General features: G+C 36.2%; 1 pseudogene; it reads right to left on the bottom strand.

Moving 5' to 3' along the window:
• Positions 1 to 2,902: 2,902 nt before the first annotated feature.
• On the bottom strand, positions 2,903 to 5,178 carry LOC136836174 (uncharacterized; annotated as a pseudogene).
• Between the last annotated feature and the right edge of the window lie 13,123 nt (positions 5,179 to 18,301).

Consider the following 18,301-nt stretch of genomic DNA (forward strand, 5'->3'; position numbering starts at 1 on the left):
TCTATAATCAACACATAGCCTAAGAGAACCGTCCTTCTTTTTAACCATCACGATTGGCGAGGCCCAGGGAGATTCACTTTCTTTAATTGTCCCGTGTTCCCTTAATTTATCAATTTCGTTCTCCATTTCCCGCAGGTAACAAACTGGAATTCTATATGGCTTAGATTTTATAGGTCGTTGATCCCTGGTCTCTGTAACAAAAGGAAAATTATTTATTCTGCCTGGGGTTTCGTCGCCAACCGTGATTACATTTTGATAACTTTCTATAATTTCCTTAACAATATTTTGATAAGTAACAATGGTAGACCTACCAGCTGTTCGCAGGAGTCTATTTAGAAGTTCTTCGCATCGACCCTGACGTATGCTACTGAAGGTCGCGAGTGTGTGAAAGCATGTGCTATTTCACAAGGTTCAAGGTCACACATCGGCCCCCTCTCTAATATATGCTGATCACTAACATTAATAAATGGCACATTAACCTCACTGTCTATTACCTTGTTCAGACACGGAATGACAAAATCTTCCCATTTCTGATGGGGTCTGATCACAACTAAAGTCCTTCCGGTAAGTTCCGTGCGGGTGTCATAGTGACGGATGAGAGGGTCTGGGATGGTGACACATCTCCTGCCTCTGGAGCAGCGGGTACTTCGTCCCCACCATACTTCGATCTTAGGGAGGCTTGTAGGCACCTCGGTCTCTCGACCCCCTCTGTGGGGATTCGTTGTCCTTTTAAACATACTTCGATCCCCTTTCCGTCTGTGCCAGCTATTATTATTTCGTTCCTATCCACAAAATAAATTCCTAAAATAACTGAAATTCCTTCTACTTGTAATGGTGGCACCACATAAAAGGAGTGTGTCACTACTCACCCACCGATGGTTACCTGTTGCTTCACAGTCCTCTGGTTTACCATCCGATGACTACCTGCTGTACTTAAAACTAAACAATCTTTCATAGGCGGAACCGGCCCTGTCACAAAGTGCTCTTCTAACAAAGACACGCTTGCACCAGTGTCAACCAACGCCCTTTCCCTGTCACTCTCCTATCCACATTTACACGATTGGCTCCGTGACTTTCTTCTCCTACCCATATTTGCACAATTGGCACTGCGACTTCCTTCACGGATCGAGGGCAACCAATAGGGTCTTGCATTACCTTCTCTCCTGGCACCCTCAACGTTCAGGTAGGGGCAGCGACAGTTAGTGGAGGGCTCTCCACTACTTCTCGGGGAGTTGGTTGACTCCCCCCTCCCCAACTCGCCAACAAGGCCTCCCTTGTTCTACCGGAGGCATAGTCATTGTTTGGACCTGATGAGCATGGTGTAGTTGGGGTCCTCCTGACTCCTCCTTCACGCCACCTTCCCCTCCTCTTCTTGGTATAGGGGAAGCATTGTACCGCTGGCCGTCATCGTTTTTTGAGCAAGCATTCACAAGGTGGTTGCATTACACCAAAAACAACGTCACGGCTCAGTGAGAGGGGGCACTTGGCCCTCATGTGGCCCTCCCCTCCACACTGCTAGCAACGGCCAACCGTCTTATTCCCTGCTGAGTTGCCCTTACTTCTTTGAGGTCCCTGGGTGCACGACCCTGCCCACTGGATGGTGGGTGGGGCTGGCTGAAGGCTCGCTTGGCCAGGTTGTTTAACTGTTGCAACAAACAGTTGGGAGGTGGCCTGCCCCCTCCCTCTTGCTTGTTGGCGTTGTTCGTGGTCTAACAGAAGTTGAACCTCCAGCAGCAAGACTTGTAAGGGCCTCTCTTCGTCAATAAGGAATCCCACTATGGAGGTGGGAAGAATTCGCTTCAGCATGCATCGGCAGAAGGCTTTCTTTTCCCTCTACAATCTGGTCTCTTTCAGGAGTGAGGGACTCATGGTCTTCACCGATGAGATTACAGAATGCTGAAATAGACTCCCCCACCCCCAACGTGGGGTCATAAGCTTCAATTAGTTCTATCTTCTCTTCTCGAGGCAGGGCAAACTGCTGAGGTGTTGTTTAAAAGTACACCAGTCTGCTGAATAACTGACGTCCCAACCCCTGAGTTGCCGTGCTGCATTTCTGGTCACTTTTTGTTTTGTTTGTACAATTTTTTCTTTATCTGTCCAGCTTAATGTGGCATTTTCAATACACTTTAAGGCCTGTCCACACTTGGAAACATTGTTTGGAAACAATGTTGAGAAACTGTTCCCAAACAGTTTGGAAACTGTTTCCGGAAACTTGATTCCAAAAAATTGGGAAACAGTTTGCAAACTGTTTGGAAACAGTTTGCAAATTATATGTTAAGTGTTTCCAAACAATGTTTTCTGTCTACACCTCAAGTTGTCGTCATGCCTGTGATGAGTGTAGAGGTTGCTGCAGCAGCGTCTGCATTTTACTTTGCACTTTTGATAAAGTCAAGGAAGGTCAAGAAAAAGCGAAAGATATGGGTGAGGAAGTTTTTAGAAAAAGGACCCTATGGTGACTTGCTTTTGGCGGAATTGAGATTAGATGGAGGAGGTTTCACTAATATTGTTCGGATGTCCACAACTGACTTTGAACAACTTTTACGGATGGTGGCTCCAAATATATCTCGAAAGGATGCAAAATACAGAAAGGCTATTGCACCTGACATCAGATTGGCTATTACACTGAGGTATCTTGCAAGTGGAGATTCCTTCACGAGCCTCATGTACACCTTCAGGATATCGACGCAGACCATCTCAGCTGTGGTTCCTGAGGTCTGTGAAGCTTTGATCTTAGCACTGAAACGGTATGTTAAGGTAAGTAAGCCAGAAGTATTCATTGTTTTATTCTCTCTCTCTCTCTCTCTCTCTCTCTCTCTCTCTCTCTCTCTCCTACCTTATGTCATTTAAGAACAATATGAAAGGCGTGTTTACTAGAAAAACATATTTATGTTGGAATCATATTTTAATCACAATAATTACTACATGAGTTTAGGGAAGGAGAGCTACTTGGAGTAGAGGCACCACTTGGGACGGTAAAGTACTGTGGGATGGCTTGCGATGTTGGCACTGGAAACCCTGAATACCTTTGTCCTGTATATGAAGTTTGCTGGGTGAATTGAGTCGCACCCTCCCTGAAATACCCCATTTCCAAGTTAAAAATGATTTCATTAATCTTATGCTGTGCCATTGATACCTTGCGCTTACTTCTTCCGCATGTTGTCAGTTTATGGGCAACATTTTCACCGAACACATCTCGTGTAGTGACATGTTGTGCTAAAGACTTCATCAAGTGAAATGCTTCTTTCACTTTGTCAGCAGGCCTTTTTAGATGACGAACGACGGGGCGGGGAAGCGCTCTGAGGTGTTCCAGCTTGATGTGGACTCTCAATTACAGCATCAGTTTCTTGCTCAGAATCAACTTCAGCAACCTGAAAGAAAAGAGAAACACTTATAGATATCGTTGTTGTTGTTGTTCTGCTTCTTTTTGTTGTTATTGTTATTTGTTGGCAGATTCCTTACTATTACATTGTTTTTAATATCATTATTATTGTTATAATTGTTATGCATTATTGTTATAATTATTACTGTTCTCATTATCATTATTGTTATCTATCATTATTATTGCTGTTGTTTGTAGTTGTGACTGTTGCTGGTGTTAATATATTCATTATTTTTAAGAATAATCTTAGAGAGTCTTTCGCTTCACATTCCATTCCATCCCATTGGGTATTGTGTCATCTCTGGAGAGAGAGAGAGAGAGAGAGAGAGAGAGAGAAAGAGAGAGAGAAATCTTAGTCTACCTATGATCATTCCTCTCCTTATCGCAGTATCCCAATTGCAGGGGTATCATATTGTGTGCATGTTTGTTATTTCACTGACTACGCATATTTCTCCTCAGATGCCTGCTACGGAAGAAGACTGGATTGAAGCAGCAAATGGGTTCGCTCACAGATGGAACTTTCCACACTGTATTGGCGCACTAGATGGGAAGCATATTCAAATGCAAGCTCCAAAGAATTGTGGAAGCCTTTTCTTCAACTACAAAGGGACACACAGAATTGTACTCATGGCGTGCGTAAATGCAGGTTACCAGTTTATATATGCAGATGTAAGATGTCAAGGCAGAATTTCGGATGGAGGTGTGTTTAAATATACAAGTCTGTACGAGAAAGTAGAGCAGAAGCGGCTCAGGCTACCTCCAGACCAGCCACTTGCAGAGGGACGCAATCCTGTGCCATACATGTTTGTTGGAGATGACGCCTTTGCTTTATCACGTTACTTACTGAAACCATTTCCAGATAATCTAGATAGGTCCTCCCCTGAGAGGATCTTTAATTACAGATTACGTAAGGCACGGAGGATAGTAGAAAATGTGTTTGGAATCTTAGCATCGAAGTTCAGAGTGTTTCTAAAACCTATTGCATTACACCCAGACAAGGTAGAGAGTGTTACTCTGACATGCATATGTTTACATAATTTTCTACGCAGGACTGTGGAGTCGAGAAATGTTTATTCACCACCCGGTACATTTGACTCGGAAAATGTGGATAATGCCAGTATAACTGCAGGCTTGTGGAGAGCAGCAATGAATGAAGGTGAAGGGTTCATTGATTTGCAAAATATACCACGAAGGAGTACTGTAGATGCACGGGACATAAGGAAGGAGTTTCGAGATTACTTTCTCTCACCGTAAGGAAGTGTTGCTTGGCAGGGTAATTATGTGTAGCCCTATGTTAACAGGCTGCCTGTAAATCTACCTGTAGATGTCTGCTGAGCATTGATAAGATTAAATTATACACATCAATGACATCTATTTTTCCCTACTTTTGCAACAGTTACGGTAATAATAGTAATAGCAGTTATTATGTTTTACGGTAATAATACTAATAATAGTAACATCACCTTACCTCTCTCTCTGGCGAGTCTGTTGACCGGGTTCCTCTGGATTCTTGGCCCTGCAGCAAAAACAGGAGGGGCTCATAACCAAACCATGAGCACTTCTTTGGGGAACTTCCACTTTTTTCAGTGAAGTGAGTTTCAGATGTTCCCTCCTGAATTGCACTTTGATGGCTTTCCTCTTGTTTTCTGTATCACTTACACTAACAGAAAGTTTATCAGCTATCCCCGTCAAGGCATCCATCTTCTTAATTCTGTTCTTGTAATCCACATTTGTTACATCCCACAATGCTGGGGATGAATGAGTTTTTTCGGCTGAACACATGGTGTTATCACTGCAAGTCTTGAGTAGGTACTAATTCATCGTCGCCTCGGTCGCACACACAAACACACACACACACACACAGTGTTTCCCATTCTGGATGGGAAACAGCTATTCGTAAACGGTGTTTGGAAACTGTTTGCAAACAGTTTGGAAACAGTTTGGAAACTGTTTCCAAACTGTTTGGAAACAGTTTGTATGCAGTTTGGAAACTGTCACGAAGTGATCAAGCACCTGGTTATTACACAAACAATAATACCAAAAAGTTATCTCACATCGACCAGATACTTGAAACCTCATAACAAAGATGTTTGACTGAATCTCTAAAAGTACCGTGATTCCATAAATTTACTTATCACTTGAGAAAATCGATGTAACTTTATCAAGTTATGGGTGAGGCAACAATTCATAAGTTATATCCAGACTAGTGGAAAATGGGTATCACTCAGTTTACAAAAAAGAATAAGCACAGACACAGCTAATAAACATGGGTTAGACATACATGATAAAGATATAATAGGTAACTCACCGATTGGCTGACAGCTCATCACGATAAGATAAGAGGGGTCTTTTTGCCTCCTCCACACACTTGGGTAAACACAGGATGTACCTAAGTGATCTGATAAGAATCTCAAAATATCTCTTCCTCTCCACAACATGCTAAGAATTCGTCGTTCATAACACTCTGTATACAATTCCATATATCACACAAATGAAAAAAACATATCAAGACATTGTAAGATTACCTGATACACAATTTATCTGTACGAAAAAGGCATTTTAAAATTACATCTTCACAACAAATGACGAATCTGCAAGCAAAACGTCAAAATTTTCACAGAGACATATAAACACTTGTAAAATGGTTATATATATTATAACACCTTATAATAAAACATTGTTTGCATACAGTTTGGAAACATTGTTTGCATACAGTTGGGGAACAGTTTACAAACTTTTTGGAAACAGTTTCCAAACATTGTTTCCAAACAATGTTTCCAAGTGTGGACAGGCCTTTATGAAGGTCTCGATCCAAAAGGAAACCTTCACCATTGCATGAGTTGTCAAACTCAGGCACTGATCCATCTAGCACTGACAGTTTTTTATTTTCTCGACTGATCGCACTTGCGGGGATGATGCGACGTCGGCCAAAATTATGGGTGCATCGATGGGCTTTTTGTTTTGTGTTTCATTTGTTAATTTGTGCAACTCTTAACACGTGTTGGATAGTTGTTGACAGCTCTTTCACACTGCCCTCTCCTTTGGCACTGCTGTTAGCACTGGTGCTGCTAGTACTGGCACTCCTGCCATCGCGCACCGATTTTCTTCGAGTTTGCATTGTTTATTTCACCTTCACAATTATGCTGTTATTTATGTACTGGAAAGACTCCACGACTAACACCAAAAATATGATCTGATTTTCAGTCACATGTAGGTTCTACTAGTACAAATGAAATGCATAAGATACAATTAACACATGAGTATCTTCCTTAATAGTTACACAGGGCCCTGTTGCTAATATTACGCTACTTAATTATGCAATTATAGTTGGAGGATACTCTGAGGTGACACGTGCTGATCACTGTCTCATAGACACGCCCCAACCCATCAACCGCTAATCCCTTACTGGTTATCAACTTTTCAAACTGGACTTGCTTAGGTCATAGACCTCAGCTGATTGGTCACTTATAATCGAAAGGAACCAATAAGGGGCTTTGATGTATGGCACTCATTTGCATTGCCCACGCCAAACCCCAGTGATCGTACGACATTCGATGAATCAGCAGTATCTGTTCGTTTCTCTCTGATCACAAATGCATACAAACAACTAGCAGATTTTCCTTATGTCTCAGACATGAATTTCTATATAAATCAGTTCACATATACATACACATATATTCAATACATATATGTAATATATACATATATATATATATATATATATATATATATATATATATATATATATATATATATATATATATATATATACACACACACACACACACATACACACACACACACACACATATATATATATATATATATATATATATATATATATATATATATATATATATATATACAATATATATATACAATACATATATCAATATATATACATACATACATACATATATATATATATATATATATATATATATATATATATATATATATATATATATATATATGTGTGTGTGTGTGTGTGTGTGTGTGTGTGTGTGTGTGTATGTATACATATATGTATACATATACATACATATACATATACATATACATACACACATATGCATACATAGATACATATAATCCAAGGCAGGTCAGGGAAAGGCACTGTCCATATGCATATTATTATAATATGCCAACGTTTCACAACTCCTCACAGTTGCATTTTCTAGGCTGCAAACAGCGAATATGGCAATCAGTAAACTAATAAAATCAGAATTACAAATTAGGATTACAATAAAGCATCAGAATAAAATGACTAAATCCTGTTCTAAAGGAACAAGCAAAAGGCTGGTGACAAACTACCCAGAAGGAAGCTAAAAACAAACTACTGTACTCGCATTGAGTATTACAAAAGAGAGAGAGAAAAGATAATAAATAAATAAACATACAGACAGAGAAGAAACAGCTTAAGACCATCAGGCAATAAACAATTGTGTGGACGATGTTTGGGAGTTTAACGGTGGTACAGTCAGGGAAATGATTCCTTTTGCCGCCTGCATTCACTAGACCCGCTAAATGGCAACGCCGCTTTTGTTTATTCAGTAGAAACTGTTGAAAATATGAATGAATTCTCTGTCTCAAAGGTAAGCCTTATTGGTGGAGACGTTTCCTTACCTGTTAGTATATATTCACTTAATTATTTCAAAAGAAACAAAATTCCCTGACAAAGAAAAAAGTTTATACCAACAAACTACAACGTGGTTCATGGTTTTATGCGTGATTTTTTTTATGATTATATAAGACGTTGTATCAGAGGGAAATTACGTAATGTAATATCATCAGACACTTGCGTTTGGCTCTTGAGACTGACGTAGGAAATAGAGGTGGAGGGACAGGGGTTGGGGGTATGGGAAGAGGGATGAGTTGTTTGTAAGGTAGAGACGATGAACCGTCGACGCATGTACAGTATAGCTTCGTTAACGATTTTTCCTCTAACTCCTAAACCTTTTGAAGCTAGTTCCGATTTCCCATTGAAACGATAAATAATGTAGCTACAACGACTGAAAATATTGTTAATTCTGTCAAACTTTATAATAAAAGTGTAGTTTTCTTATTCAATTTCTGAACAGTGGTTTGCATTAGGACAGTGGTTCTTAAACTTTTTTGCCTTGCGCCCCCCTCTGCATTATTTATAGACCCCACGCTCCCCTACCCCCGAAATTTTTGCCAACTATAAACTATAAACAATATATTTTCAACTTGTATGCTATTATACTTATCATAGCAATAAAAGACAATTCATAAGCAAGATTTAAAATTAAAATTGACTTATATTTTGAATTTTTGGCATGTTTTGAGATAATAATTAGAAAATATATGGAAGCAGTGATAACGTTTTTGGCAATTTTGTAATTAACATCACAAATAAAAAAAAAATAGGCACCCTCTGGCAACTCTGCTTGCAGCCCCCTTGGAAGCATCTGGCGCCCCCCAGTTTAAGAATCACTGCATTAGGATAAATTCAGTTATCGAATACCATAGCCTTCACCAGTCCCGTTCAAATGTTTCTGAACACAATTAGCTACATTAGAGTTCAAATATTTACATAGAACGTCAAATGAATGACCGGACGTAAGATTGCTTCTGATTGGCTGATTACAGCCAGCTATTTTCCTTTGAATTTCGTCAGATTTGTGTAATTCAATCGACCAGCGGAGGAAAAGTAGTTCTATCTTGAACAGCCAACTGTTCTGTATATCGTTATCAGAAATAAAATTTTTTTGAGAATAATGATGAATAAGATTATTGGAAATACTGAATTCCCAACAGATACACAGGAGTTTGGAGATGATACTGATGCAAGGACAAATATTTAAATTAAGAAAAATTTCATGAAATGTATCGGCGGTCCTGATAGGATTTCTATTTTAGACATACTTGGTAGCAGTTGTCGGATAACAGTTTTTAGAGCTCATTCGTTGTGGCCAAGAATATAGGATGTCTATCCAAGAAGAAGGGCCAAGAGAGGTCGGCTGAGAGGGAAGTTTCCTTTCCACCGACTGCTGCTGAGATCACTCGGACAACTTGTCATATGGAGTTATTTTTACTATTAACAATCTTATTATGCCACAGTTTTAATCATGATTTATCAGTCACTTACTGTTGTTAAACGCTCTTTTACTTTCAAATTATACTTAGTTATATTCTTTATAGCATGGATACTGGGATATAGAATGCATATCTTCTTTGTTTACCATATACAAAAATTCTGTAGTAACCGATAATAAAATGAGCTTTGTCTGTTTTCATTGTTGCACGCAAATTTCATATGTTTTTAGTTCCTGGCTAAGACAAAATAAATATCCTTTTAAATACGAAAAAATCATAAAAACACAATATGTTATTCACATAAATTATATATATATTTATATATATATATATATATATATATATATATATATATATATATATATATATATATATAGAGAGATAGAGAGAGAGAGAGATATATATATATATATATATATATATATATATATATATATATATATATATATATATATATATATATATATATATATATATATATATATATATATATATATATATATATATATATATATATATATATTGTAATAACACTTAATTTTTATTCGTGGCCTTTTAAAGTAAATTACTTTCAGTTAATTTCAATTTAATTTTATTTTTGTGCCACAAGAAAAGCTGGTTAAGATTCTTCTCGCTCCTACCGAAGGTTTTTATTATTTAAGTGGTACCTCGCCCATGAAAGTTTTTTTTTTTTCTCTTTTCATGTAAGTATTTGGCTGAAATGCTTGTTTGGTGATTTCCCCATTCGCCGCCTCACATTTGGTGGGGATTGTTGGCTGAGGATGAAGGCAGTGTGTGTTCGGCTCCTTATCCTGGAGGTTTTTGGAGACTATTCGCACAGGATTCGACATACAATTTTTCTACAGTTTTGCTGGTTTTCCTCTGTCTGGAGACTTTGTTGCAGCTGTGTACTGAGGGGCATCTCCTTTGCTGCGGTCAGATGCCCTTCCCATGCGTTCTGGAGGGTACTGCCTGTGCTCCCCTGCATCCTCTTTTCATCTTTGCATCCTTGGACTCGCCTGTTGCCTTTGGAAGGACAGCCCATCTTTCCCCTCGTCCTGTGTGCCTTCACCCTGCCAACCTCCGGAGTCGTGAAAACGCCTGATTCTATTTTGATAGCCGGTAAGGATATAAACTGTGTGCACTTTATATAGATGTTGCTGACGCGTGTCAGTGTGCTGTATCCTCTGGCTGCAGACTCCTCGTGATTTCAGAATTGTTTTTGGACAGCCATCTGTGTGGTTTTGCCACTGCTATAAATTCATAGTGCTATCACCCTGGGCGTTTGTTAATTGATATTAACATCGGCAGTTTTCTTTTGTTTAGGTGATTTATTATGTATGTAATATTAAGGTTTATTTTGTAAAATTTAGGATTAAGCCACTTCCCCCTTTCATTCTCTCCTACTGAAGTTTTCAGGGCTTTCATAGGAATAGGTTGTTTTCCTTTCTCCTCCTATTTACTGTCTCTCGATCCATCTGTGAAAGTTTATTTTAGTTGAAGTTTTTTCTTGTACACCCTTATTCAGCTCTTTTTGTGGGGTTTCATTTAAGTGATTATTATTTTTTTGTAATAAATAATTAAGATTGTTTAACATTTTTCATTAACCTCTTTGAGTGTTTTTCTGTGTTTTTGCTCTGTTGGTGACCTTGCCCTTGGCTTTAAATAATCCTTTGTGGCACTGATCTTAAAAATGAAAAAGAGCCTGTTCTTGCCACTTCCTAAATATTAAATATTTGTGAGCATAAGTTCATTACAAGATATATATATATATATATATATATATATATATATATATATATATATATATATATATATATATATATATATATATATATATATATATATATATATATATATATATATATATATATATATATATATATATATATATATATATATATATATATATATCAGCCATTTATATGTTGGCGTGTCTCTAAGGGATCAATAACCAGCACCAAGTGATTGAAGCATAGTTGCTCTTAAAGCTAATATTTACGTCTCAGAGCCAAGAGTCATTGGTGGTGCAGCCAACCATCTGACCAAAAGTGGAATGTGACCTCCCATGACTTCATAGGTTCATATTATAAGAACTTGGATCTGGATTCTGTTAACTGAGAAATGTATCATTTACCTGCAACCAATCTTAATAGTTTAAGCGGAATCCATCCAACCAAGGTCCCTCTACTCGGGTGTTTGAAGTAGAAAAATAGCATAGCAGAGAGCATTTAACGTATACTAATATTGCGCATATTTCACAACAAACGTATACTAATATTGCGCATATTTCACAACAAAACGCGACGTCAGCATCGCCGGGTAAAGCTGTAAGTGGATTATATTATATTATATATACAATATATATATATATATATATATATATATATATATATATATATATATATATATATATATATATATATATATATATATATATATATATATATATATAGCTATATATATGTTTATATATATATATATATATATATATATATATATATATATATATATATATATATATATATATATATATATATATATATATATATACATGTATATATATATACATATATATATATATAATATATATATATATATATATATATATATATATATATATATATATATATATATATATATATATATATATATATATATATATATATATATATATATATATTTAACAAACCATATATTTTCGGTGTTCATCCCTTGATAGAGGTTGCCTGACAGAGGGTCTCGAAGCTTCCAAGAGACTACTGAGGAAGAAACTAGTTTGCCACGTAAATGGCTTGGCTGTTCACTCATTAATATCATAAAAGAATGCTGGCCACATTTAAGAAAGTTGATGAGCAAAATAAATCTGTGATGTCATTAAGAAGCAATTACATTTGCTAGATATTTGTGTGAATACATGATATCAACTCTCTCTCTCTCTCTCTCTCTCGTCTTGAAAAAATGAGTTGTGGGCAATGAATGTGATTTTGTAGCAATTGCATCGATATTTATTTTCAGTCACTGTAGCTACAGTATCAATTGATGAAATGGTAATTCCGCGGTAGCTCCTAAACATTTTTGGACTTATAAGCAAAATCGTTAACGAAGCTACGCATGGTTTGATTAGACAGTTCACCGTCCCTTCCCTCCCTCGGAACAACTTCTACCTTCTTCCAACCTCTCACCGTCGACCTCCGTCTCCTGTGTCAGTCTCAGGAGCCAAACGACACTGCAGTACCTGATGATATTACTCTACGTAATTTCCCTCCTCTAAAGCGTTGTATATAATCCTGAGAAAAAACACTATAAACCCATTTTTCACTTTGCTGATTGTTCACACATTTTATTTTTTTATCAACTTACTTTAGTTTTTATGAAATAAAGGAAGTAAATATATGTTAACTGGTAAGGAGACGTCTGCACCAATCAGCTAATAGTATTACTACTTAACTACGCAAACAAAAGCGGCGTTGCCATTTACAATGTCTCGTGAACTCAAGGGGTAAAAGAAATCATTTCCCTGACTGCACAGTTAATTTGATAATAATAGATTCGAGCATTGTTAAATAATATTCTCTTTGTACCTGTCCTTTTATTGAAACGTCCTTATTTTCTATAAAAGTTTTACATATTTTGGAATGATTCCTGATATTAGACTGTTCAGGGCAGAACAATCTGCTCCCGGTTCTGAAGCTGACTCCTCTGTGAGCATCAATACGTTCTCGCAACAGCCTCTAGTACATCTAACATACTGTAGATCCCCTGACTACCTCTGGGGCACTTGTACTTATATACTGTATAACGTTGGACGTAAATAAGGGACTGAGCTGGTCTCTAAACTTGAAGAGCCAACTGTTCGGGGGTTCTTCGGAATGAGTTTGAGGTTAAGGGCCGGTAATTCCTTTTGAATGATGTTTAAAAATTTCTTCCTGAAAGAATCATCTTGTATATTGGGGAACGCTGCGTAAAAATTCATCTTAGGGACAGGTGGCGTCATCTTTTTATTCAACATACTATTTAACTGTTTAAAAAATGATTTAGATGGAAAACAGTTGTTCCAATAATAATTAGTAAGCGTTGTTATAAAATTTACGCTAGAAAAAGAATCTAACAGCAAGCTCCCATTTTTTGACGTTCTGGTTTCCAGGAGCTCGATAGGATCCTACACGAATATATCGTTAAGTATACCTTAGTTTTAACCAGACCACTGAGCTGATTAACAGCTCTCCTATGGCTGCCCCGAAGGATTAGACTTATTTTACGTGGCTAAGAACCAATTGGTTACCTAGCAACGGGACCTACAGCTTATTGTGGAATCCGAACCACATTATACCGAGAAATGGATTTCTAACACCAGAAATAAATTCCTCTAATTCTTCACTGTCCGGCCGGAGAATCGAACGCGGGCCTAGGAGAGTGCTAGGCGAGTACGATATCAACCCATCCAGGGAAGAACTGGGAATATATCGTAAAGGTACGTTTACGGGTCTGGGTATGAATTTCTATAGCTCTTGTTATTTCAGTTTTAAATTGCTCTTTTTACCCTCCTCCACAGGGCTTTTACTCTGTCATCTAATTGGCTGATTTTTCATGACGAAATAACTCTAATTATTTCAGGAACAACTGTTTTCCACCTAAACTATTTTTTTTATAGTATGTTGAATAAAAACATGACGCCACCTACACTGCCACTAAGAAATTTGTATGCAGCGTTCCCCTATATACAAGACGATTCTTTCAGAAAGAAATTTCTAAACATCATTCAAAAGGAATTACCGGCCCTGAATCTCAAACTCATTCCAAAGAACCCCCGAACAGTTGGCCCTCTCTTCAAGTTTAAAGACAAGCTCAGTCCTTTATTTACATCCAACGTTATATATAAGTACAAGTGGCCCAGGTGTAGTCAGGGGATCTATGTCGCATGTACTAAGAGGCTGTTGCGAGTTCGCACTGATGCTCATAGAGGAGTCAGCTTCAGAACCGGGAGCAGATTGTCCAGCCCTAAAAAATCTAATATCAGGAATCATTCCACGATATGTAAAACTTTTATAGAAAATAAAGACTTTTCAATAATAGGAAAAGTACAAAAAGAAAATGATTTAACAATACTTGAATCTATTTTTATCAAATTGACTGCACCAACGTTAAACTCCCGATCATCGTCCGCACAATTGTTTAGTGCCTGGTGGTCTTGTTGAGCTGTTTCTTCTCTGTCTATATGTTTGTTTATTTATTTATTTTTTTCTCTTCCTCTTTTGCAATACTCAATATGAGTACAGTAGTTTGTTTTTAGCTTCCTTCTGGGTAGATGGTCACCAGCCTTTTGCTTGTTCCTTTAGGATATGTTTTAGTCGTTTTGTTCTGAATGCTTTATTGTAATTCTAATTTGTAATTCTGATTTCATTAGTTTACTGATTGCCATGTTAGCTGCTTGCAGCCTAGAAAATGCAGCTATGAAGAGTTGTGAAGCGTTGGCATATTATAATAAAAGACATACAGACAGTGCCTTTCACTGACCCGCTTTGGATTGTTCTTCGAGCTGTTGCTCTGAAGTTGGAGAGGTATATACATATACATATATGTACATATATATATATATATATATATATATATATATATATATATATATATATATATATATATATATATATATATATATATATATATATACATATACATATGCATACATATATACATATATATTATATATTCATATACGGTATATATACATATGTATACGTGTGAATGTATATATATACACACACACATATATATATACATTTATATATACACACATAAATATACATATACAGTATATATATACATATACTTATATGCATATACATATATATATACATATAAACATACATATGTACTATATAGATATATATACATATACATATATATATATATATATATATATATATATTGTATACATATACATATATACATACATATACACATATTTGCACACACACACACACATATCTATATATATATATATATATATATATATATATATATATATATATATACATTTATCTATATATACACACATTTAATATATACATATATATATATATAAATATATATATATATATATATATATATATATATATATATATATATATATATATATATATATATACATATAGAAGGAAAAGGATGGAAAATACCCATCGGAGCATCTCAAGTTTATTGGCCAGATTTTCGAGACTTAGTCTCATCATCAGGGCTGTAAAATATACAAAATTTACAAATTAAAAACAGACTCAGTAAAATGACAATTAGAAAAGTTAAAATCACGAAAACACTAAATAGTCTATATGAAACAAGGTAAAAAACGTGAAATAAAAAATAAAAAGCAAAGAGAATTCTGAACTAGTACCTATCTCTAGAAAGCTAACAAAACTGAGTGACATTCCCCTTCGCGGGAGGCCGGGCGTCAACTATTCTGTAAGCAAAACAGTGGAGGAGGCCTCACTATTTAATAAGGGCACAAGCTACTTAATTGTTAGAGATTCCAAAATAGAGAGAGAATAGTCATTGGGTGCTTGGGCCACGATACGGAAATCATCATGTGTAAATAAAGTTCTACATTTATTAGCATGTTCTCTTATACTAGAGAATTCTTTGTTTTTTAAAGTACATCCCTTAAAGGTGACTGACTCCAAGTTGAGAATCTATCCTGACCTTGAGCAGTCTTTTTGGTGGCTGCCACATATTTCCCAATCTTACATTCTGGGCAAGTAAAACAATAAACCACCAAAGACCGCATCAAAGCCGGGAGTTTATCCTTGTGGGAGAACAAGGAACCCAGGGTTTTAGGATTTTTAGATACCAATTTAATATTCAAGGCCGGAAAAGTATTCTGGATTACTTTTTTATCTGTAATTTAAATGCGTTGGAATGAATAAAAGGCATACATAGATAATTTGGGTACGTTAGGAACAGATTGACGTGGATGAAGTCTATTAGTCGAGAACTTTTAACTTTTTCACGTATTTGTAGAATAAGGATGGAGGAAACAAATTGTTTTTGAAAAACTGAGATAAAAACTGAATTTCGTTGTGGAAGTTCTGCCAGTTAGAAGTTAACGTATAAGCACGGTGTAACAGCGTGGAGATACTGTTTAAGTTAAATGCTGAAGAACAACTGCTATAAAAGTTTGTACCCTGACCTGTGAATGTCGCTTTTCTAAAAAACACTCGTATTAAAACCACGTTCTGTCCGAGTAATTAAAATATCTAAAAAAGCAAGCTTGTTGTCATGTTCGTGCTCAATTGAGAATTGTATATTAGTGTGTAGGCCATTGATATATTGTAAGAAAGTTTCGGCTGCCTCACGGGATCTAAACAAGGCGAAAGTATCGTCGACATATAGCTTATAAAAGAGAGGGCGATAAGATAAGGGACACCCATCCAGCATCTGTTCCTCAAAAGAGCACATAAAAGCATTAGCCATAATGGGGCCGAGTGGAGACCCCATTGAAAAGCCATCAACATGTTTAAATATTTTATTGTTAAAAATAAAGTGAGTGTCCTGCACTGCAATTTCTAGAAGCTTTTAAAAATCATCCTTATTAAAACTACAATATAAAACACTTTCATCGTAAAAAATTTATGTAAGATAATGTCAACCGTCGCCTGCAACGGTATGTTCTTAAAAAGAGATGTGACGTCAAAACTAACCATATACAAGTCAACATCTTGTGGTAAAATATCAGGTACAAGGTTAGCTGAACTGAGTAAGACATTATTTGCAAATGGATGTAACATTGGTACTAGGTTATTTTGCTATCCGATAATTGGGGCTATTATAGGCCAGCCAGGATTGGCCGTAGACCGTAGTGGAACACCGTCTTTATGTATCTTCGGAAGTCCGTATAATACACCACATGATGAGCCAGAACAATATGATTCTTGGTAAGTGCTTTCACTTGTAATGTTTGGATTTTTGAAACCTTTGAGTAAGCTATTAATTTTATCCTCCACCTTAAATATAGGCTGATATGTTGGACTTCCTATTTCAACAAACTTAGTAGTATCATTTAGAATATCATCCATTTTCTGTATATAGCTGTTTTTGTTTAAAATTACCTTGCCTCTTCCTTTATCCGGTCTGGTTATTATTATTATTATTATTATTATTATTATTATTATTATTATTATTATTATTATTATTATTATTATTATTATTCAAAGAGTTTAACCAGACCACTAAGCTGACTCCTAGGGCTGGCCCCGAAGGATTTGGATGAAATGACAGTCTAGGCTAGAAGCCTAGCACTGGGACCAAACAGGTCACTCGGTATGGTGATGAATGAATGAAAATGAAATTAAAAGTTGCACAAAGGCATACGCTCTCATAGTGGTGCACATTCATACAATAAATACATTTATACTCATGTTTCCACATATACTCACTAAATTTAAAATAAATTAAGTAAAATTTAAAAATTTAGTTGTTTTAAAATTCATTAGGTTTTCGTATTTTATTCATTGTCCAAGGAGGAGGTAATTTTAATATTAAAGGTAATTGTATATTTATATTTAGCGCCTCAGACAATCTTCTAGCCCTAATTGGGAAAGGAGGTGGATGATTGTTTATACACACATCTCTTAATCCAAATAATTTTTTGGTTGGAGAGTCATTTGTCTGAATTCTCTGAGCACTCTTCATTGTTACTAGCTCTCTATGGAGAGAGAGAGAGAGGTAGTTCACCACATTCAACTTGTAAAGATGTTGGCGATGATCAAAAAGTTCCTGAACATATTCTAAGGCCTTCATTATGAAGTGGATCTAACGTTTTCAGAGTTGCGTAGGATGCCGAACCATATGTTTCGTTTCTATAATCAATGA

The sequence above is a fragment of the Macrobrachium rosenbergii genome, chromosome 56, assembly GCF_040412425.1.
Source record: "Macrobrachium rosenbergii isolate ZJJX-2024 chromosome 56, ASM4041242v1, whole genome shotgun sequence".
Taxonomy (NCBI): Eukaryota; Metazoa; Arthropoda; class Malacostraca; order Decapoda; family Palaemonidae; genus Macrobrachium; species Macrobrachium rosenbergii.